Source organism: Apus apus, chromosome 2 (genome assembly GCF_020740795.1).
Source record: "Apus apus isolate bApuApu2 chromosome 2, bApuApu2.pri.cur, whole genome shotgun sequence".
In the NCBI taxonomy this organism is placed as follows: domain Eukaryota; kingdom Metazoa; phylum Chordata; class Aves; order Apodiformes; family Apodidae; genus Apus; species Apus apus.
The window spans coordinates 73,111,105-73,134,817 of record NC_067283.1 but is presented as its reverse complement, the minus strand read 5'-3'; the positions used below and the strand labels follow the sequence as shown (position 1 = coordinate 73,134,817).

At 39.5% G+C, this 23,713-nt stretch overlaps 1 long non-coding RNA gene across 1 annotated transcript in view; it reads left to right on the top strand.

Annotated features, from left to right (window-relative positions):
• Positions 1–6,355: 6,355 nt before the first annotated feature.
• The window catches only part of LOC127381719 (uncharacterized), a 78,479-nt gene continuing 61,121 nt past the window's right edge, over positions 6,356–23,713 (top strand). The window contains exons 1-3 of the long non-coding RNA XR_007888783.1: positions 6,356–6,563; positions 7,231–7,310; positions 12,344–12,407. This is a non-coding gene — a long non-coding RNA (uncharacterized LOC127381719). The remainder of the gene's footprint in view (positions 6,564–7,230; positions 7,311–12,343; positions 12,408–23,713) is intronic.

Here is a 23,713-nt window from a genome sequence, read left to right as displayed (position 1 = left end):
CTTAGGGGTCCCTGTATGGTCAGTGAAAAAAAATAGGCTCCTATATTGGGTACTCTGAGTATTACTTCCTTACTTAAGGACTAAAGGTTGATATGTAGCTATAAATGCAGGAGAAAAATGCCCCTCTTACTCTCTCATTAATTATAATGTTACTTGAAATGCTAATGCATTTGCAGGACTGAATTGGTTTTGCTTTGTTTCATTTTCTCCTCTTCATTAAGGCATTTTTTATTACATGCTTGGCTGACTTTCCATGTCCCTGTTTTTTTTCTCTAAATCTCCAGCTAACTTTTGTTTGCTATATTTACAGAGGTGTTAAGTGCAGCACAGTCCTTAACTCAGTACAGTCCAGAAAGTAGCAGAAAGATGTAAAAAATGTCTGGTTTTGTTCAGATATTCAAGAACATATGGAGTTCTAGTTCTAAAGATAATAGGATGCTCCTAAACATCTGCCAAAATTAATAACTTCAGCAAAAACCTTATTTGTCATCCTGGTGTAGATAGTAAATTTAGTTAATTATTTCTTTATTGCTTTTAATGGTGCCTAATGCTTTACAGGCTCTATTATAACCTTTTTTCAGGGAGGTTTGTTTCCCAGCTTAACCAGAAAACATGTTATTTCTTTTGTCCCGTATTGATTTTCCTGTCCTTTTAATAAATCACATCACAAAAGATAATAGAGACTGCACTGGGAAAACTGTTTATTACATTGAATCTGGTTTATTTGCCTACCATTTCAGGACAGCCTTGCTTCAACTTCCTAGTAGCCTTGACATTATTGGTCTAGCTGGGGAATGGCTCACAGCTACAGTAAACACTAACATGTACATAATGTAAATCATAGAATATACTGAGTTGGAAGAGACCCATCTGGATCATTGAGTTCAGCTCCTGTCCCTATGTAGAACACCCGAAGAATCACACCATGTGCCTGAGAGCATCATCCAAATGCTTCTTGAACTCAAGAAGGCTTGATGCTGTGACCACTTCCCTCGGGAGCTTGTTCCGGTGCTCAACCACCCTCTGGGTGAAAAACCTTTTCCTGATATCTGACCTGCCCCATCTCTTCCCCTTGTGAGGAAGCCATAGACTGCAATGATACCAGTCTTTTGTAGCAAGTGAAATTATAGAAATTACTTCTATATCATGACCTATTAGTGCAGATAAACCCAAGTTATGGTCATACATTTTTTTCTCAACAGTGGTGGAAAGCATCTGTTTAAAGCACTCATTTCCTGACTATATTCCTGCTTGTTCCCTGCTCAGCAAAGGGCATGACAGAGCAGTACAGGACAGACCTCAGCTCTGCCAAGGCAGGGTGGCCAGCTTCAGCCGAACGCAGTGTTCCTGGAAGTGCTCCCCACTTATTTCCCCCTGTATGTCTGCTCAGGACATCAGTCACTGCTGGCAGAACAGCTGTACACAAGTACATTAAAATACTAATCTCTTACATTTTTCTTAATAACAATTAATCTTACATGTTTGACTAGGGTGTGCTAACCACAAAAATTACTGTATTCCTTTGCAAATACATAGAATTAAAATCTGCTGTTAATGTAGATCAAAACTTTTCATGTCTATATGCTGTGCACTGTGAAACTGTAGATGCAGACTAATACATGAGGAATTAATATTTTAGGATATTTGACCAGGACTGGATACCTGCATGCAAGATTTTATTGACTGGGGGTCATTATGGACCCATATAGGAGGGAACACGTCAGGTTCAGCAAAGGGTGAATTGACCTCCTGTCATAGTTTACCTGGAAAATCTCCTAAGAAATGTAAGCTACAGTCTGTATGTGACTGGTTCTGCTATTTTTGTGTGCACACTAAAAATATTTGTTGAATTAATTTCCTGTAAAAGACCCACATACATACAGCTATACGTGTGTGTATATATATGTGTGTATATAGGTATGCATACAATTTCCCATCCCCCCCCCCCAAATGTATTTCCTTGTAATGTTAGTTTCTAGTTTATCAGAATATTTTACATGTAAGGCTTGTTAGATATTTACCCTACACTAGTTTTCCTTTTCCTTTTTTTTTTTTTTTTTTAACCTACATGAAATAGGCTTTTCTCAAAGATATTTTGATAGGTTCCAGGGCTGAAAGCACAGCTTTTCAGCAGTGGGTAATGGGCAAGAACAGAGCAGGAGTGACCTTGACAGCACCAGTAGGTATGTGCTACTTGCAGAAAATGAGTAGTGCTCAGAGATAGACAAATGCAAAGGAGTAAAAGACCAAAGTGTGTTTATATAAGAACAGCAATCACAGGGGTAATGACAAGCACTTCCACCATTTCTAAGGGAAACAGAGGAAAGAATTTGTGGTTCCAGGCTTAGCTGAGGTACCATCAGGGTATTCTTTCCCTCCTATAATTATATCTTAGCTTCTTGAACATGTAACTGAAGGGTGGTTCGTAATATATCAGAGGGGAAGACAATGTATACTCAATTGCCTGTGAGGAAAGGGGTGCTTTTGGTTTTTGGTGGTTTTTGTTTTTGTTTGTTTGTTTGTTTTAATTATTTTGGGTGATGCTGGAACAAGGCTTTATATTCATGGTAGTAGCCAGTGGATTTCAAGTTTTAATAAACAAGGTTCCTACCTCTTTTTACCAACCAGAATATCCTTTTAGCACTTTGGTGTGGGGGCAAAAAATAGAACAAATCAGAGCTGAGAAACCTGGATAATTATAGTATTCATTATTCCCTTTGGAAGAGGTATGTGGAGAAAGAAGCATTCAGAGTATGTGTATGTGATAACATTTTCATCTTCTTTAAGACGATGGATGTGGTTATTTTTAACTAGCAATGTCACATTGTCTGACAGCTTTTGAAAAGGGCTTACGAGGCTTCTCATCTATACTACATTTCTTGATTAATATCAGATAGGGACTGTAGATCCAGTCTACTAATTTTATGCCATCATATGTTTTGAACATGTAACTACTCCTACTGAGTGGAATTACTTGTATTTGGATGGGGAACATTTTTTGCAAAGAACTGAAAAAAGTCTCAGTCCCCTCTGACAGGCCATAGTGTTACTTGCAGGGAAAAAAAAAAAAAAAGAGACTGGTGTCATAAAGCACATGAGCCACCATTTTTCATTACTGATGTTTGCAATTAAATTAAGCATGTAGTTGGCTTAATTGGTGATAGAAAAGCCACTGTTTATAATTAATTTGAGCATCATTCTGACAATCTGGCATGCAAACAACTTATTGCTTATCAGCCTAAATTTCTGCACTACAGGCAAGCTTGGCCATATGGAAAAAAACTGCATGCAGACGGCCAAAAAGCCACCCAGAATTCTGCCTGAAGTTTCAGTTTTTTCTTGCTTGCTTTGAAACTCATCTTCAAGTTTTGTCCTCCAAATACCTGTTGCTACTTTTTACCTAGTAGTTGAGGTTATCCTGGTCTAGTTTCAGTTCGGGTGATGGTGTGATGTATTAATCTGGGCTGGTTAGATTGTAATTATTTTCTTTGATGTGCTAAGCTAAATTTGTAAGACTGTTGTGACACAGACTTCGGTTTAACTAGAAAATACCAGTGCTCCAGTGTCATGTCTAGTAAGTCTCTATTGAATAAATTGATTATATCAGGTTGGTTGTAGCCACATATTTTATAATAATTGAAAGACAGAAAGTTGATACAAAAGTTCAGCTAATGCAAATCAAAAATATTCCCTTGGCTCTAGTACTGGGCATCAGAGCATAGCTATACCTAATAAGCACCTCTCATAAATCTGTTTTTTAGGTAAAAACCTGTATGACTTGGCAGTATAATAGAGCTATGTAAACTAAGTAAAACTGATTTCAATTATATGTGCAAATCATCAATAATTGCAGTACTTTTGCATGTTATTTAGTTCACTTTTGCCAAACACAGTGCATTGTCTTCTGCAGTACAGAAGGTAACAGAAAACAGCCTGCAAGCCTCTCACCAAGTCCATGTAAACACTTATGTTACTGGATGAGAGCTGGATATATCTTCAGACTTGTATGGAGTTGTATGGTTAAGTGGGCTTGTAGTGCATCATAATGTCTGTGTACTAAATGGACCTTACTGGGCAGTATTGGTTTTTTGATTGCCTTAAAAGTCAATTTTGGTTAAAGAATTTTTAACTCCCTCTACAACACATATCAGGTGGCTGTCAAACCTCCTTGCTCCACAGAGCATAAATTGACAGGACTGTAATTTTACCCTAAAGCAGTACTCCATGTTTTGGGGTTATTGTGGTCACCCAGTATCACTACAGACCCCACACAGAATGTCTCAGATTTGATGATGTGGCACAAAGGCTGTGTTACACAGCCCAATGTCAATTTTCAGAAAAAAATCACTTGTGATATGCCTCTGAAATGCTGGAATGTTTCAGTCCCAGGAGCTATAGTTCACAGCTCACACATAAATTAAGTAATTTTTGTAGCAAAAACCTAAATGTGAGCTACAGCTTTTAGAAGTACTAAGTACAATCACAGACTATAGGGTAAGCCCATAACACGTCTGTCTGTCAGAAATGCAGCATCTTTCTCCTCTCAGGAAAGCAAATATTACTGCTGTCTGGTTCTGCTACATCGAAACTTCCATTTGATTACATTTATCCTGCATCATGAAAGACTATTAAAAGAAGCTGTTACTTATAAAAAGATTAAAAGTGTATATATATATATATATATGTATACATATATATATATATATTACACATGAGTGAACAGTGTGCTGCAGCAGCAAAGAAACCTAGCAGGATGCTGGGCTGCATCCACAAGGGCATCACCAGCAGAGAGAAAGAAGTCATCATCCCACTCTACTTGGGGCTTCTCAAACCACACCTGGAGTATTGTGTTCAGTTCTGGTCCGTGCTCTACAAAAAGGACAGGAGAGGGTCCAGAGAAGGGCCACAAGGATGATCAGAGGACTGTAGGACCTGCCATATGAGGAGAGGCTGAGAAAACTGGGTTTGTTCAGCCTTGAGAAAAGAATCCCCTTAGGGGAACTCTGAGCCATCTCATATAAATTATAGTAGTACCTAGAAAGGTTGGACTAGATAATCCTTGAGGTCCCTTCCAATCTGGCATTCTATGATTGCATGATTCCAAGATTTCCATGCCATTAGGTGGGACTATATCAAACCTCTACACTGTTTTGCTGGCTTGCTCCAACTCTTTCCCTGAGATTAAAACTAAAGGCATGGATGTGCTTCCATGTGTTGTGCTGTTTGTTTCTGAACACGCAAGTATCTTGCCGGTGGCAAGGGAAGCAAGCAGTCCAGAATCAATGTGATTGATAAAGCAAGCTTTGATTTATTGAATACACAGTGTTACTTTTATACCCTTTTCCAAACCTACTTGTAGTGAATTCATTGGATAGTAACTACTTGTAGTGATTTCATTGGATGGTAACTACTTGCAGTGATTTTACTGGATAGTAACATACACACCGAGTTCCAGGGTTCTTCCTTGTTTTATATTATTCTACTTCTCTACCTTGTCCTTGCGTTAGTTTAAGCTAACAGAGAGATTGTTTATAGTTGTGTTAGGCTAAAAAAAGAGATTGCTTGTACAGCTGCTATTTGTGTTAAACTCTCAAGGCCTCTCGAGGAGATAGCAAGGGCCCACGGCCTTGCTGCTCAAGCCATTCTGCAACAGTATCTCACTGCAGTAGGGCTCCATTAACTGCCTGCCCATGGCACATCATCAGTGAGGAGTGCTGCAATGCCCATGCACAGCCTGAGATTTCTGAAAATGCCAACTATTCTGTAGTGTATGTGTAAAAATATCCTCACCGATTTAGGAACCTTTGGTCCTATATTTGAGCCTGGGGGCCTATGTACTTCTGAGACACTTGGATGGTCATGTTTAATGTAAGCATTCACATCCTGACAATATTTGAACTTTAGGTGATCCTTAAATCATACTATGGCCTCCATGGGGAGCATGGTTAAAGGCTAGACCAGATGATCCTTGAGATCCCTTCCAACCTGGCATTCTATGATTCTATGGTGTGCATAAGCATGTAGCTTAGAAATAACTGTTACTTGAAGGCAGCCCACTGAATTGAGCCTCTTTTCCTGCTTGCTGCTGCAGGGAAGAAGCAATAATATCTTGATGAACTGTATTAGCAAATTAACCTCAAGGGGACACGGTGATTTTTTTATATCTATTTTTTTTTTTACCTAGTCATTGTAATTTTTACGATTTCAAATGGTAGGAAAAAAATGGTTATTCATCAGCCAAAACCTATTTTCTTTACAATTAAGAATATCAAACATTCTTTTGTTTGACGTAAACGTTTATTTTTAGTAGATAAAGGAATGCTAATATTGAATTGTCTTTTTTTTTCAGCAGAAAGGCCTAAAGACATTTCAAAAATAAAATCATTCTCAGCTGAAAGAACTTGACATGAAATACGAATATCAGAAGATGGATGTGCCAATCACTGCTGTGACTGTGCAATTGTGACTCTTCACTAAACTTCTGCTTAGATTGTTACTAATGTTGAACATGCTAAGTCTTGATGTATGCTGGGAGAACTGCACATTACGTCAAAGAACAACAGGTAGGCAGGACAGGTGGCCAGAAAGAGCTGAAGGGCCACCATGTAGCCATTATCACCTGCAAATTATTGTCTTCTGCAGCCATCATCTTTGTCTGGCAGTTCCTCAGAATCCTCCAATGTACAAATTTTAAAGACTAAACCTCCAAGCTGGAAGGTATAAAACATCAGCTTACCCAAAAAGATTTTGAAGTGGATCCAACAGCAGCTGGACTGCTGAAGCTTTCATGCTTCCTGGTGAATGGAGCAGAAAGGATGAGCGCTCTCACCATCAGTTAAGCAACAAGGAAACAAATTTATTATTTCCCCCCCTCATAGGTGCCTGAATAATTAAAGAGTTATGGGTTATAAGTTATGAAACCTGATAACTTGAATGGTGAATAAGTACACTGTAGCACAACTGTATGCATTACAGAGGACAGACATCTTCCGAAGCATATGTTGCTGCTCCTGCTGAAGAAGACACAAACCAAGAGAATGCTGGTGAACTGAAGGGGTTCCCCTTTAATGCTAGCATTTTAACAAAACTGTATCATGCACAATGTATTTTTTTGGGACTGAAAGAATGAAGAGGAACATACAGCATATGCAGATATATGTATATACGCCATTTATATTTCATGTAAACACACTTAAATCTCCCTCAGACTTTTTGTTCTTTATATTTCAGAGCCATTACTCACTTAAGAAAGCAACAGGGCTTCTTGGAATTAGGACAGATAATGTAATTCCAGTGAACTGTGATAAAAGGTAAGACATGCCACGTCTATTAAGAATGTTTCATTGCACTTAACTTGTTCTGATGAAGTGTGCCCTTGGTTCTAATTCCTCATGGCAAAGAAATGAAAGTCTGACTGTCTTGAACAAAATTCATCATTCATACAAACCGAGTACAGTTTTGCAAGTTGCTTTTTGTCTTTATTCAAGTCTTACCATGCTCAGTCAAAAAAAAAAATAAAAAAAATTGGCTGTTGTACCCAAGGAAAAAATGCAGTAAAAAGCACTGGACTCTCCTAGATGTATTCCACAATCTCATTGTTTATTGGCCTCTAGAAGATGGTTCTTTATGGTGTATGTCAAGATGGCAGAAAATGGGATTGGGTGTTCACTGCCAACTCATTCTGGGCAAAGAGCAATGCATTCCTGTCATTTCAGGAAATGTGAGGAAGAGACACAACGTGGGAAAAGATAGATTCCTTTTCTCTTAAGTCAGCCTTTCCAGGGATGTGATAATTTTCCAGGTGCTCCTACCTGTAACACATTACTCTTGTAGAGAAAGTAGCAGCCAGGGAGCTTGGGGTGGAGTGTGAGACCCTTGCTCCTATCATAGTGCCTCCTTGGCATGCAGGTGGGAGTGCAAGACCTGATTTTTTACTTCCAAAGCAAACCTTTTGCTTTCTGGAAGAGATGATGGGAAACTGGCCTTTTAAGCTAGGTCAGCATTGATTGAAGTCTATCTTTTTTTAAGCTTCTACCCAAGCAGCCACTACCATTTTCAGTCTGTCTGAATTACTTTCCCTTTAGACCTCTGCTGATTTGTTTGCAAAGTTGTTTTTTGCTTTTTTTCTCACCAGAATGTGACCTTCTGTCCTCTACATAAGGCTAGCAGTGGTTTCAGGGAGAGGTTTACAGACATACTTCTTTTTTGTTCATTGCTCTTGGAATATGTGCAGGGCTTTAGGGCACATCTATTTAGTTCAGCTTCAGGCTTTTTCTTATTAAAAGAATATTTAACCTGCATTTCACAAAAAAACCGCAAACAACACCCAAACTAAAAGCTAACAAAACCCTTTAAACCGTAACAAAAACACCCACACCACTTATTACTGCATTCTTTATTATTTCTTGGAATTCTCAAAATCCAAACTGAGAGACTTTCACCTTGCTCTTTTTAAAAACTGTGTGATGGCCAGTGTGCTCTCAAATTCTGGTGAAAAGCATCATGAAACAAAATTAAGAGGTTATCTGTTTGTTTCTTGGATCTTACATAATGGATGACAACCAAGTGTTTGTGTTTAAACTATGATAACTTTGGTGGGTTTTTTAGGTAGTGGGGGAAGGGCCACAGGAGTGGCTCTGGTAAGAAGCTGAGAAGCTCCTGCTGCTCCAAAACCAGCCAAGGAGCCATTAGGGGGACAATAAATGTTCCTCTGCGATTAGCATATGAAAGAACTGATGTAACACCTGAGCAGAGAGGCACCTGGGGGGAGAAGAGCTGTGCTGGAGGAGGAGAGTGTTGCTGGTGGTTGTTGAGGAAGAAGGGGAAGAAGGTGCCCAAGCAGAAGTTTCCCTGCAACCCATGGTGAGATGGCAGCTGTCCCCCTGCACTCATGGAGGAATGTAGTGGAACATCCCCTGAAGGCACCAGGATTTTGGCGCCAGGGGAGGTGGCTGTTCCTGAAGCAGCCCATGACTCTGTGGGAAGCCCAAGCTGGAGCAACTCTGGACCTCGTGGGAAGGACTCATGAAGGAGAGGTTTGTGGAGGACTCTCTCCCATGGGAGGGACCCCATGGGGAAGCAGGGAAGGACTGTAAGGAATTCTTCTTGAGGAGGATGGAGCAGCAGGAACCACCAGCCTGTGAACTGACTCTAAACCCCATCCCCTGTCCCACTGTGCCTCTGGGGGGAAGGAGGGAGAGAAACCAGGAACAAAGTGATTTGGGCCCAGGAAGAAGGGAGGGGTGGGGTAACATATGCAAGACCTGCTCTGTGTGTTGTCTGTGTCCTGTGTGTGTTTGATTAGTGTGAAATTAAATTATTATTCCCTTCCCCCTGACCTCCCAAGTTGCATCTGTTTTGCCTGGGACCTTAATTGGTGAAGAACCCTCCTTGTCCTTTGTCTCGACCTATGAGTTTTGTCCTCCTCATCCCAGTGTGTGTGTATGTGGGGGGGGGGGAGCTGAGTGAGCGGCCATGGGGCTGATTCTTTGTTGTCATGTTGGGCCCAAATCACGACATTACTGGTGAGCCAGGTAGGAGACAGACAAGGAACCACGACAATATTTTCTTGTCTGTTTCATGCAGCATCTCATGAAGGCTACATGTAACTCAGTTTATAGTACCTGTCTTTAAAAAGCAGCATTCCTTTCTGTGGTGCACTTTGCTTCAATGTTTATCCTCTTCTGCACGGTTGGATTATTAAGGTTGAGATGTTCTAGGTGTTCAAGATGGTCACTCCCACCACTCAACACACATACATATTCTCACCCCTCTCGTTTTCCCAGAAGTTCAAGGCATTGCTGTAGGTACTTCTGGGCTCCTTGCCCTCAGTCATTTTTGAGAAAATAGAGCAAATTAAAGCATTTCCAGATGGTGTGTTTCTCCCTGTTTTGGTGCTCTGCAACATGGAGGATGGCCACAGTTGTATCATCTATGGTCATATGATGTGACATAATGTCGAGATTGAGGGCAGATGGAAAATTCAGCTGAGAGTGGTGTCTGTGAAATCATGAGGTAAAGGGGGATAGGTATCACTAAAAGGTCTGGAAAAAAATGCAGCATTCCCTGTGCTTTATTTTTATATTGCTGCCTATCATTGTTATTATTTTTGAAAAGTTACAAATATATGGTATCTGCACTCTTTGATGCCTCAATGAGTGAATGTTGACTCAGTCTCTGAACCTGTACTCTGAAACATGACAGGTTGTGCCTGTTTACAAAAAAAGTTGCTGCACTCAGGCAGTAATACAGCACGTGCCACTTATGAGACGATTGTTCTTGCATCAGTAAAGCCAACTCCAAAAACTGAACTCGGGCAGCATGTAACATTTGAGGTCCTGGGTTACTGTCTGTCTTCAAAGTTGTCATTCAGCTTACTGTCCTAATTTCAGGATTCTTGGCCTGTAACAAAGTAAGGTTGACTATGCTTCCTAAACAAAATTCTGCGCTCTGGTAGAATTATTTGGATAGAGTTGGGGAAGTAGATAGTTTTGTTGTGGGGATTTTGCTGCTGTTGTTAAGCGGCATGAATAAGAAAATAATTGGCTGGCTACAGCTAAAGTCTTGATCCTGCAAGATACTGACTAAAACTTACCATAGTATTCTGTCAGAGCAGTAATAAAAAAAAAATAAAAATAAAATGGTAGCGTTGTGCTCTTTTTTAATGGTTTCAGTGGGAGAGCAGGAAGATATAAGGACTACTGTATTGGTTAGATTTACTATTTTCATAATGTCATGGTAGCTTGAAAAGGTAAAAGAAATTCCTTTAACATTTTGGCTTTATTTTTGCTTCACTACTTATACAGCAATATATGCTTAAAATGTAAAAACTGGAATTACTGAAAAAACACTTCCATTTAACCCTGGTAATTTTTTCTACTATTTTTATTCTAAGTGAAACTTAGAAATAAGCCTTTGTTTTCATTGCTGTTCTGAATAATTTGTTTTTTAAATGGTAGCATTAACTTTGCATCTGTAATGGAGATTCAGACTGCTTAATACATGTCAAGTCTTCTGACTTTAGACCAAAGAGCAGGAGGCGTTTCTGTTGTGTTTTGGGGTTTCCAAAGTGGTGAAATAAACTTTATTTTTGAAGCCTGAATTCACCAACTTGTGCTTCTGATATGCTCCACCAAGTCTGAAAGGAAAGTGGAACATAATGTGATAATTTACTTTACCAGGTGATCTTTCTACCACTATTCAATCAATCTGGAGGTTAAGAAGGCATTTAGCAGTAATTCTCAATAGTCTGGTATTTTCTGCTCTTTTGAGTGTAACCAGGATTCAAATATCAGTGTTCAACTGATGTGCCAAGAACAGCTGTCAGAATTAGAACCAGACAAATCTAGACAAATAAAGAAAAACAATGTATTTTGGGAAGTGTTTGTGATGGTGGAGAGGTTTGAATTACTACAGGAGCTACACAATTCTGAATGTTTGTTATACGAACATCAGTGGTGTGTTAGTACAACTACAGTCCTCTCTGGCTTTTGCCCTATGTTGCAGTCTGAATGACCCAGCCCTGATGAGTCTCTGCCACTATCCTTATTCCCAGGACAGTCATAATAAGGTTTGAACAAGTTTTCCCCCCTGCAGCAGGCTGCAAGTGAGGGACTAAGGACAATTTATGATCACTTCTGTGCTATTTTGCTGGAGTCAGGAGGGGAGTGGGTGGAAGTACTTGGCTTCTGCAAACACAGGACCAGCAAGGAGCTACAAGACCAGGCAGAGAAGTGTGAGGAAGTAGGTGGAGTAGGTGGTCCCTTGCTGCCATGGAGTACGATAAAATCTGTATGACTGTCATGACTCCCTTATTTGTTTAGCCATTATGAGAAATCCTTGGGATTTGAAACTGTCTGATAAGAAAACAAACTAATCTAGGTAGTCATAGAGCTGTAATATTAAAGTATGACTACTGAAAACATTAGTCACATCAGATACTCATCATATAATCTCCAGAATGAAACATTTGCATTAATCCATTACCAAATTATTTCAAATCATTAGGCTTACTGTCTTTCCTTGTTTTGAATATTTTCCCCTCCTATTTTTTCAGAAAGAATTCCTTCTGGCTTCAGTAAAGACCATATGACACCAGAAAGAATACAGCCAAAATAATGCACATTTCTTCTCCTGACAATTTTGTTCTTCATTTAGACACAACCCTGTGAAATGTTTTGATGTGGGTTGAACAGCATGATAGCTTGTATTGCAAGGCCAGGTATAGAGTAGAAGGAGAAAGAAGCTTTGCTCTTTTTCTCTTTTTTTTTTTTTTATTTTTTTCCTTTTTTTTCCCCTTTTTTAAGAAGGCTATTAACCAGACTCATTTCCATCCTGTATGCAGATTGCACCCAAGATTAAAGCACAGATGACAGAAGGAGTGGCAACAGCTGACAACCAGCCACAAGGTAAAAAATCAATTTTTTTTCAGAATGTTTTCTTCAACACAGCTTTCAGGAAATCAGATGTTGTCTTCCTCCTTGAAGAAATTAAGAGACTTAGAAAAGATTTGTGATACTTTATCTCTGAACTATATGAGGTAGCTAAATACAGCAGAATTCTCCTACTTTGTATTAATTGAGCATGGTATTAATAATTCAAAGACTGCAAATATGCTGTCATCATTAGAAACACAGAGGTTTTCACAGCACTCAGCTTGTAAATGATTTTTTTTTTACTACTTCACAAAGCCTGACATTCATTGTATGATGCCTCCTCAGCTGAGGGGTTGGGTTTTTTGGCTATTTTGGGGAGATGTCTGGACAAACTTTAATTTTTGTGAATTGGTGTGAATCCTACTTTCTCTCTGGGACTGATAATTTGTTTGATTTGGGCGCAGTAACAGGAACTGAGTGTTGTAAAAATAGCACTCCCTTTTTGGTCAACAAAAGTGAGTAGAATGGGATGTCATAGCTTGAGAGGCCTTCACTTGCTGATGGCACTTGCTAAAAAAATTTCACTGAAAGAAAAAAAAAAAATCAATAAAGGGAAAATTCGCTTCATCCTCGCTCAAACCTGAACAAGCTGAAATTCTGAAGCTGCGTCTGGATGTCTGGTTGTTTTAGAGTACTCTTTGTTGCTTTCTGCTGCAATGCATCATGTCCTTGTAGGAAATGTTGTTGCATCTTCTAGTCTGAATACTTGAGTTCTGCTATATTTTGTGATGTACTTAGTCTGTGTTTTGCTCTCATCTGCAATTTATGTTTACAACACTGGCTGAGTCTTGTGACTTGTCATGTATGTCTGTATTCCAGCATCAAATTGTGACACTGGAAGCAAATTTAGTCCAATTCATTGTGAAAGGCAATAAGATTGATTTATATAATTTCCAAGTGGTTGTTTTTTTTCTTCTTATGTAAGTATTTTCCCATTGTTTAATGTCTGTAGGGTTTGTAGAACACCTATCAAATTTTGCATTATACTAAATTACTCTCTTTTCTGTAAGGCTTGAACATTTCAACACATACAAAAGAAAACCTAATAAATTATAAAACACATCAGAAATATCACATCTGTATCTGAAATCTTTCTGTATCTCAGAGTTTCACACTTTAGTCTATTGAACAAAAAGTCTATAAAGCAATGGACTGCAGTGACAAATTTTCTTTGTGGTAGGTGCCATCTGCTGAAATTTTCATGTGGCAAAATGGAAAATCAAGTAGGCAAAACTGTCTGTATGAATGCCAAGAAAGACTACTGCAGCATGTAGTAATGATTAGTTCCTTGTTTTCCCTGCACCACTGAAAAAGAAGAGATTAAGCCTGTTCTGAGGAATTCAGAAATTGTAGCAGCTGGGAGAGCTGCTGTGACACTTCTTGCAGTCTTGCAGCTCAGTTAGTATCACCAGGAATGGGATTGCTGAAGGATTCCTTTCACTTAACAGAAGGAAGCTTTCAGTTCCAACTCTGTCCCTGTTACGAGATACCCAAATATGTCATTGTAACTGATACCTGAAGAATTGTTATGTTTTATTTTGCTAAACATTGTGGACAAAAATTTTCAAAAGAGCCATATGCATTAGTGGTGTAGATGTGATATACTTCATTAGTTGCCAGATGGCCATTGACAGAGAAACAAGTACCTGCTTTTCCCACTTCAGAAAACTGTGTGTGCTGCTCTTTTTCAGGATCAAAGAGCTGAAGAAGCAAAGATATGATGTTGTTTTAAAAATATTACTTCCATCAAGTGTCAAACAAACATGCAAGGAACATAAAAATCAGAATCATGGACTGGTTTGGGCTGGAAAGGACTTCAAAGATCATCTAGTTCCAACTCCCCTGCCATGGGCAGAGACAGCACCCACTAGACCAGGTTGCCCAAATTCCCATCCAACCTGGCCTGGAACACTTCCACAGCCTCCCTGGGTAACCTGCTCCAGTGTCTCACTACCCTCACAGGAAAGAATTGCTTCCTAATGTTTAATCTGAATCTGCCCTCTTCCGGTTTCAAACCATTAGCCCTTTTCCTATTTCTATATGCTCTTATAAAAAGTCCCTTCCTGTATGCTCCCTTCAGCTACTGGAAAGCTGCTAGAAAGCCTCCTGGGAGCGTTCTCTTCTCTAGGGTGAGCAACCCCAACTCTCAGCCCGTCTTCATACGGGAGGTGCTCCAGCCCTCAGATCATCTTCATGTCCCTCCTCTGGACTCTCTCCAACAGCTTCATGTGCCTTTTATGTGCTGGGGTCTCCAAAACTAGACACAGTACTCCAAGTGGAGTCTCATGAGAGTGGAGGGGAAGAATCACCTCCCTTGACCTGGTGGTCATGCTTCTTTTGATGCAGCCCAGTACACGGTTGGCTTTCTGGGCTGCAAGTACACATTGTAGGCTCATGCTGAGCTCATCAACAAACACCTCCAATTTTTCTTCTCAGGGCTGTTCTCAATCCATTCTCCACCCAACCTGTAATTGTGCTTGGGATTACCTTGACCCAAGTGCAGGACCTTGCACTTGGTCTTATTGAACTTCATGTGGTTAGCATGGGCCCACCTCTCAAATTTGTCAAGGTCCCTCTGGATGGCCTCCCTTTCCTCCTGCATGTCAACCATACCACACATGTAGGTGTCTTCAGCAAACCCCATTGTCCCTGTCACCAAAAATTATATTAAACAGCATCAGGCCCAGGAGCAACCCCAGACGAACATCACTTGTCACTGGTGTCTGATTGGACACCAAGTTGTTGATCACGACTCTTTGAGTGTGACCATCCAGCCAATTCCTTATCCACTGAGTAATAAGTGTATCAGAATTTGTGCCTGTGCTTACTGAAGCCTTAGCTGGCTTTGAGCTGTGACTAGAAAAACAGCAATAAAGGATTTCTTAATGTTTTGTTTTTATGGGGTTTTTTTACATATTTTTGTTCTGAAATGTACGTCCTTAGGTTTTGTGGTGACCAGCTCATGACTGATTTTCTCACAGCAAAAGTGAAAAATGAAATTATGCTTCCTTCAGAGCCTGCAGCAAAATAATTCTAGTCCAGAGAGAACTAGTCTCCTCCTCTTCCATGAGTCCTAAAGAGATCTGAAACTCTGGGGACCTGGCAGGAGAGAGTTGGGAGGGCAAATATATTATTACCCTAAAGTTATGGCAAAATTTAAAGCAGGCGTGACAAGATGGTATGTGCCAATTTACTTTTTATATTTTCAATCTCCCTCCTGCATGAGGATGAGGGCTAAGATCATATTTCAAGAAAATGGATTTACAGGAATACTCATGTTCCCTCTCCTAGTCAGACTTATATTGTCAGAATTGCTTCAAGGCTTCTCAGCAGTATGGGCAAAATCAAACCTTGTTGATTCAGGACTGAAAGCAAAATGTTGGAGTTCCTGGGAAGGAGGAAGAGGTGTTTTCCTCTCTATTTTTAATTGGGAAAAATTAATTCTAGTGACAGTTGCAGACAGACACAGGGGAAGTGTTGCTAAATTTAGTAGTCCAGAGTAGAACCATATTCAGCTTCTCCATAGCTTTAATTTCTTTCTTGGTTTTCCAATTATTTTCCAGAACTGCTATGATACCAGTGCTTTGCTGCCATTGGGAATATAGCCTCCTTCAGGTGCACTACCTGTTCATTCCTAGTTTCTCTTAAAAATATTTTCTGCAACACTTACAAATGTTAGCTGTCTTTTACACAACTGAGGTGTTTTTGTCAGGAAGAATTTCTTTCCTCTCTTACTCTTGCAATATATATAAAAATATTTCTCTTGAAGTTCACATTTCACTGCTGCAGGCTCATCTCAGGAGGAGTAGCAGCATTTCCGTAGGGCAGGCCATGTACTTCTAATATTGCCCCACTAAAGAGTTGAAAAGCATTCTCATTTCTCATGACATTTGGCAGAAAGAGATCAGAGACCTGCTCTCTATTGTAGAGTGATATGGCTAATATATTTATTAATGACCTCCTTGTAAATATTACAGTTATTAGGACTGCCTAATCCCTGTTTCTTTTTGGAGAGTGTTACCATCTTCTTAAGAAGTGATACATGAATGATATGTAACATGCAGACACAGTTTAAAGTACAAAATCTGTGTTGTAAGCAAAAAACAACAGGAATGAATGATGGAAACTAATGCTAACAGAATTGTGACCTGGAATGACCTACTCAATCCCTTGAGCACTGTTGTAACTATACTCTTCAAATAAGCTTTCCAGGCTCATTTTAATTTATTCCATCAATACAGTTTCAGCTACATCCTTTGGGACATGATACCAGCACGATATGTTTTTCACCCCTGAGGTTCTTTTTTCCTGATCTTCCTGTGATTGGTACAACTCTTAGTACTGCCCCTACCTTCTTTTTACTAACCTAGTTGTACTTTAACAGCAAGACAGCAAATTCAATTTACTGAAATAGACATGTAAAACAAACCTTGTGTTTTAGCAGCTAATTTTGTTTAGATTCTTAATAGGAAGTGCCTGAAAGATCAAGGGGACAAATCATCCACGGCCTGGAAAAAAAAACTTATCAAATCTCTTGCAGGCCTACGAACAGTAAATAATTTTTAAACTTCTTTCCAAGTAAAGGGTTGGGTTTTTTCTCTGCTGTTAAATCCAGGATTTTCTTAACTTGGATAGATTTCCCAGCGAAATGCTGTTTCTTCTTAGAGAGGTAAAGGATCTTTAAAGGGTTATTTAAATTTCTGCAGGACTACTTGCTGGTTAATACGTGCATTTAGAATAAAAAAAAAGAAAATACTGTTTGTATGATGTGGGTTAGCAAGAGTGATAAAATACCAGCCAGGTTCTTTTAACCCTGCCGACTCTTTTGTAAAAATGTGAAAATGTCCTGGCCTGAAAATTATATCAAGGGGTAATATTAAACAAAGTCTTCCTAACAGACTTTCATCTGTCATTCTTAGGCACTAGTGAATCCCTGTTTAGTATCTGGCTTTCAATCTTAATGTGTACCTGCCTTTTTAAGGGTGTTGATGTAGGTGGTTCTGGTCCTGCCAGGCTATGTCTCTGTCTCACAGTGAAGTTGTTTAAATGCAGTAGTGAACAGCAAAAAGGGAGAAAGAGAGGCTTTATAGCCCTATGACAATTTTAAATACAGCTTGCACAAATAATTGTGTGGGCCTTAAATGTCACTTGTATCTTGACCCAACTCCATCTCTGTCAGGGTGCTACCAGCTTCCCTTCTCTTTCAGCAGTTTGCATCTACCCCTCAGCACCACTGTTTCTAAACCTCGCTGTCTCCAGCTCCGTCCTTTCTTTCCCACCTTTTCCATCTAATGCATGTGTCCATGCTTCAGTTCACACTCAGCACCCCTCTCTTTGCCCACAGGTAAGGCAAATCCAGGCTGCCCCTTAAAGATCCTGTTATTTCATCAGCGAAGGTAGTTTGCATCAGAGAAGACAGTGACAGGACAAGGGGTAATGGTTTTAAACTGAGAGAGGGGAGATTTGGGTTAGATATTAGGAAGAAATTCTTCACTATAAGGGTGGTGAGGAGCTGGAATGGGTTGCCCAGGGAGGTTGTTGATGCCCTGTCCCTGGAGGTGTTCAAGGCCAGGTTGGACGAGTTTTTGTGCAACCTGATCTATTGGTAGGGTTCCCTGCTCATGGCAGGGGGTTGGAACATGATGATCTTTAAGGTCGCTTCCAACTTTAATGATTCTGTGATTCTATGATTATTTCAGTTACAGCTTTGACAAGGTCATCTCCTGTCAAGGCACCCTCAGGGTTGCCATATTGAAGGGTGTTTGTTTTACTGTGCAAAGTGCAGCAATACAAAAGAGATATAGTGGGAGCCACCTCAAAACCCAGCAGCCAATGACAGAGCTGTATGAGCAGGACAGGGGAAACCACTCTAGGAGCAGCAGCTTTAGGGGCTTGAACCTCATCTAGTTCTCCAGTGTATGCACTCTCTTGCTCATGTACCATATGTGTTAGGCTACTAACGTTCCTGCGGTAGCTTTGCATAGCACAGGTTTTCCTCCAGACCCAATAAATCTTTCTGGTTGTTAACACTTCTGAGAGGAAATCTAGCTCATTAGAGTAAGTCCTGGCCAACTCAGGTCAGGTCTGCAAAACATTTACATTTAGCTAGCACCAAGACAGACAGCAATTGAATGTCCTCAGAGGAAAGTCTCCTGCAAGAGTCAGTCTGCTCAGGGAGACATTGTTCCTGACTATTTATCCTCTTGTTTATATCAGCATCCAGTAAATCCAGCAGGAATTGAGTTTGTGTTGGCCAGAGCAACTAGCAGTTGAAAACCTACAGTAAAAAATGAGAGGAGAAATGGGTATACAACAAGGAAAGTAGTAGAGGTAAGTCAGGCCATTGATCAGAAGAAAACAGACTGTAAGCAGAGAAATTATTTTGGTAGTTACACAACTGGCTAGTCCAGAGACCAGGCAGAAGAGTAATTCTTCTGGCCACAGCCAGATTCTTTAAAACCTTGTCAATGTGACCCTGTTACTTTGGCACTTTAATATCTGATTGATAACTATCTGATTGATAACTATCTGATTATGGCTGTTGACAGAAGGCAGAGAAAAAGAGGTGCCACTGGAGACTGGTGTCAGGCTTTATTACAGTTATATTTCACCACACCCATTTGTGATTCCTCAGAAATATGTGAGAAGTGGGGCCATCTACCTTACATGTGTGTGCCCTGCATTTGCTTCCATGCAATTTACAAAGATCACTGGAATTTCTAGTTAACAGTAAAGATTTGCCGGGGAATGTTGGTATGAAGCACTATGATGTGTATATGAGTTTCTCTATTTACAAAAAAACCCAAACCCAAACCAACCAACCAAACAAACACAACAAAGCAAACAAAAAAACACCCAAAAAAACCCCAAACAAAAAAACCCCCACCAAAACAAAAATCAATCAATCAAACAAAACAAAACAAAACAAAAACCCCCAAAACACACAAAAAACTCCCCTAACAACAACAAAAAAAAACATGTGGGGAAAAAATACGCAAAATTTCTTCTAGATCCTTGATTTCTGGTTTAAAAAAAAACAAACAATGCATTTCTTATGTAAAACCTGTTTTATCAGTCCATGTTTTTGGCCTTTGGTTAGTGCCTGCACAACAGGCTGACCGCTAGCTTTCAGTCTTTCTTGATTTGCTATGGATTGAAATAATCAAAGGTTCTCTTCTACTTCTAACCACCTTTTTCTTTTGCTTTGTTTTTTTAACTGATACTTTTTCATTCTGAATTCAGGACTCATTTGTATTCTGTCCTTGAAATGCTCCTCATACTCTGAGACCGTTCTGGACAATTTTAGTCACCAATGTTTGGTACCCTGGAATAAACAAGACAAAATTAGCCATTCAAAAAACTACCCAATGTATCCTGTCATCATCATAGTGGGTTTTATTACTCTACATCATTAAGATGTGAGAAAAGCTGCCAGATCATTATGTTAGTACTTGAATTAGCATCCAAGCGGATTTCATTTGCTCCTGCATGTCAATTGTAAAACAAAAAGTGGATTCCTTCTTCTCTATGCCTGTAACTAGGCTCATTAATTTCAGCAGGGTAGGACTAAGGAATGGCTTGTTCAAAGGAGTGATACATGCTGTTAAAAATGTGTGAAAGGTTTTGTCTACCCACTGGGATTCTTCACATAATTATTTTTGACCATTTATGTGAAATGTTACAGTGCTACTTTTGAGGAAACTTTTTTGCTCCTCGGTAATTTAGTGCACCAAATATCTTTTTTTTTTTTTTTTCCCCAAAAAAAAGTCTGTATTTTTAGTAATAATATACATTTACAGGATGATTTTCTTCTCTGTTAAGTTATTCCAACAATAACATTCTGAACATCTGTCTTAAAATGCACAATTAAATTTAAAAAATAAAACTGAATTATGCTGTTTGCAGAGTACACACTATGACTGAAATGAATAAAAACACTTCTGTGCTCAAACACCAAAAGTGGTCATAAAACTAGATATCAGCTCCGATTTGAGAAGTGATAGCTTTAGGTACTTCCAGTTCTAAAGGTATTAGGAACTTTAGAAGCCTTTTGGGTATTAGGGTATAAGAATCCTAGTTGCTGAAGGAATTCTGAAAATCCCACGTATTGTCACTGGTCAAAAAAACAATCAGACAACAAAATGCTTTAAAGAAATAGGTAAGTGAGCATTACTTAAAATCTTAATCTAGAAGTACAATTCTCACTGGTATTGCATAAATATTTAAGGAACAATTTCCAGTGACTGGTTTAATTTTGCTGGCTTGTTCATCAATAAGAATTCTGTGCTTTCACACTGTTGATCTAACCATGTGATAGAAATTGAATTGCCTACCTAGCAGGCACTAAGATGTTACAATACTCCTCTCAGAGGCTGAAAAAAGGCAGTTCTGGAATAAAATTACAACTCATAACATCAATAGAGTCAGAGAGGTATTTTTATTGTGTTTCTAATACATCTCCAGAAAGACCTTAGGTTGCCAAATTAAAATAAAGTTTTTAGTGATCTTACTTACATTTAGTCTACTTTAGTAGATATGTCCCTTAAATAATAATAGAAAAAGTGTGATTAGATTCCCTAACATTAAACCTCTTCTACTTTATTTCACTCTTGCTAGAATTATCTGAAAAAGAAAAGATGCAGTGCTCTAAACTCCCACTCTAAACTCTGCGCTGTATTTGCAGATGTCATTCTACTGCCCTTATTTAGCAACTGTGACTTCTCTCAGATGCCCATCTCATTCAGAGCATGACTGAACCATTAAAATGGTGTTTGTGACAACCCTTGTTTCTTCCAGACACTTGGTATTTCAGAGATCTTTGTGATGCCTTGTATCATGCTTCTGTCCACTTCACGGGATACTGTTTTGATATGCCCTAGTGTTTTTTGTCCTGCTCTGGCAGGGAGGTTGGACTCGATGATCTTTGAAGGTCCTTTCCAACCCCTAATACTCTGTCATTCTGTGATTCTGTGAAGGTCTGCTTGGAGTAAGCAAGAGGTTGGGGATTGTTCCCAGCAGGGTACTCATGCTCTGCTCTGGGCTCGGACTTAGCGCTCTCAGCTCCCACCAGTGCCAGCATGAGAAAGCAGGGGCTGGGAGATGTGCAGCCACCAAGCAGGGCTTGTGTGCTGAAGAGCATGGGCAGATGCAGTCTCAGCAGGGACAAAGCAGCTGTGAAACTGTGCCTGGAGCTGGAGCTTGGGCTACTGCAGCAAACATTCATATGTAGAGAGCCTAAGGACCCTTTTGGACACTCCTGTAGACAGCAAGGCTAAAAAAGGTGATAAACTGCTGTCGTGCTACTGGCACCTCACTTCTGAGTGCTTCACATGGGGTGCTGAGGCATGGCACAAGCCTGACTTGGTTTGCTCAGCTCGGTGCAAGCCCATACTAGCGGGTTGTCTGTGCCCTGTGTGGCTTACAGATGAAATAAGTAGTAAAAAAGGTTGGATGCCAAATCAGCATGTGTCTTTGGCTGATCAAGGAGTAAAACCTGGATCCTCCTGGCCTCTAGCTCAATGCACCAGGCACCAGAGCTCCTTATGCCTTCAGGGTCTCGTAACACTGTAGTTGTTGCAGGACCTGTGGCTCAACTTCCTGTGGCACTCTCTGACTTGGACAACCTAACTTCATACTGGAGAATGAAAAGGATTTCAGTCCTTCAAGAGGTTCTGTTTTCTCTCCAAGGTGCTTACAGCCATTAACCTGCAGAGCTGACCTTTTTTTTTTTTTTTCCCCTGCAGCAGGGGAAGAAGAGGAAAGTTTAATATCAGTTTTCTAGATACATTTTTAATTATGGTCTCTACGTCTTTATGGATGTAATCTGATACCCTCAAATGCTACACAGAAAATGCTGAATCAGAACATAAAGGTTAGCCAGATAAAGATGGTCTATTGCATAAGAAGTCAGACATAGAAGACAGTTAACAGTATTATTAAATGTCATCCATGTTTACTAGGACAATGACAGCTACAATGTAGTGATATTTGTGTGTCTCACACCTTTTTAAAAATATGCATAACTCATACAAGGAGAATGAGATTATTATTTCAATCATAATCAGATTAAATCACACAGGAAAATTAAAATTCACCCTTGGTCTAGATACAGCTGAATCAAAGCGTTTGCCCTGAGATGATGCCAGAAAACTTTAGGACAGTAAGGTCTGTAAACTGTAAACAGTTCCACCGCCCCTTCTCTTCTGCTGAACCAGGTCCGGAATGGAAGACTTCGTCTTCACCAGGCAATACAATGGTCCCTAACCCTTGCCCTTCCTAGGAACTCTCTGGTGTCCTGTTAGTAGACACTAAAATGACAGCTCTTCCCATAGCAAGCAAAGATCTTAGAATACAATTACCCTTTCTCATAAGTGTAAGGTGTAGTGTATCTACATTTTTTTTCATATGCAATTGTATATACATATATTAATATAAAGAACTAGGAACAATAGTTAACACAACCAGTTATTTTTTCCTATGTTTTATCTAATTGCATTAGTCTTTATGAAGGGATTGAGATGTCCTTTGCCTTGTTCTAAGGCATAAAAAAGATGTGTATTTTGAATGAGCTAGAGTAGAAAAAAGAGAAGGGAGCAGAAGTAAACAATGGTAATACATGTACACATCTTCCTCCTACACCCGCTTTTTTCCAGCTAGCTCCACTACTGAGTATGTGATACTAATGGCTTAAGCAAACACGTGGCAATTAAGCATTTTTTGAATGCTATGCATGACAAAATCTTTCTTTGTAAATTATTTGTTAGCTTCACTCAACTAAGTTACATGTCTCAAGAGTGTGTAGGAAATAGGTAGCTGAAAGGATTCACAGCATACGCTGTGCCAAGATACTCCTTTTTGCTGGAATATTCCTGTCCATGCAATATAATATATTTATTTTTTTAGTGCCTGTTGTTGGTTTTTGTTTTTGTTTTTTCCTGTAACTGACTACATCTAGTCTTTGAATGGTTTAAAAATGTATGCTGATGGTCCTGGGATTGCTTGTAACTGTCAGCATCAAAACACAGACTGTTTCCCAGCAGTTAAACAGCTTTTAATTAATGCACTTGAGCAGCATGGGCTGACAGTTCTTCCTTCACCATTTGAAGTTACGTGTATTTTATTGGAAAAACACTCTCCTTGCTGTTCATTAGTCAACAGTGATTTATGAAGGATGCGAGCGTCTATGACAAACACATCACTGCAGATAACAACTGCCACAAAGTTTGTGCATAATCAAAGTCAGGAGTTTTTGGGGTTCAGTGGTGCATTGTTGTTTTGTT